Raw genomic sequence first — 745 nt, forward strand, 5'->3', positions numbered from 1 at the left:
GGGTTTCTCTGTGTACCACTGGCTGTTCTGGAGCTCACTTTGTAGACCAGGCCGGCCTTGAACTCACAGAGATCTGCCTGCCTCTGCCTCCTGAGTGCTGGGATTAAAGGCAGGCGTCACCACCGCCCAGCCACCACTCCCTGGCCACCTCTGCTGTTGATGCCAAAAACTAGACAATAATGTCCTATTGTTGAAGACACCATATTACATGCTTTGACTATAGAACATGAAGAAATTAGTCTACGGCCATACCACCCTGAACGCGCCCAATCTCGCCTGATCTCAGAAGCTAAGCAGGGTTGGGCCTGGTTAGTACTTGGATGGGAGACCTCCTGGGAATACCGGGTGCTGTAGGTAAGAGAGAGAGAGAGAGAGAGAGAGAGAGAGAGAGAGAGAGAGAGAGAGAGAGAGAGAGGAAGAAGAGGAGAGAGGAAGAAGAGGAGGAGGAGAGGAGAGGAGAGGAGAGGGAGGGAGAGAGAGAAGAACATGAAGAATTATTCTGGCACTGAAATGGAAGCTCTTACCCTATTAGCTGGCTTTCATAGTGTTAGAAGGGGCCATGCAGGCTGCTGATGGAGAACTGTCACCAACATTCTGTGGACCCTGCATGGTGAGACACCAACATGCTACGCAGGATATGCCTGCTCGTGCAATAGTGGCTAGGCGATCCTAGGTAAGATTAAGTCTTCTCATTTATTTAAAACCCAACCCACAAAAGAATTCACCTTTGGTATTATAAGCCAGG

General features: G+C 49.8%; 1 non-coding gene across 1 annotated transcript; it reads left to right on the top strand.

Annotated features, from left to right (window-relative positions):
- Nucleotides 1-238: 238 nt before the first annotated feature.
- Nucleotides 239-357, top strand: LOC142853160 (5S ribosomal RNA). The gene has a single exon (XR_012911099.1). It is a non-coding gene; the product is annotated as a 5S ribosomal RNA (ribosomal RNA).
- The last annotated feature ends 388 nt before the right edge of the window (nucleotides 358-745 follow it).

The sequence above is a fragment of the Microtus pennsylvanicus genome, chromosome 6 (genome assembly GCF_037038515.1).
Source record: "Microtus pennsylvanicus isolate mMicPen1 chromosome 6, mMicPen1.hap1, whole genome shotgun sequence".
In the NCBI taxonomy this organism is placed as follows: Eukaryota; Metazoa; Chordata; class Mammalia; order Rodentia; family Cricetidae; genus Microtus; species Microtus pennsylvanicus.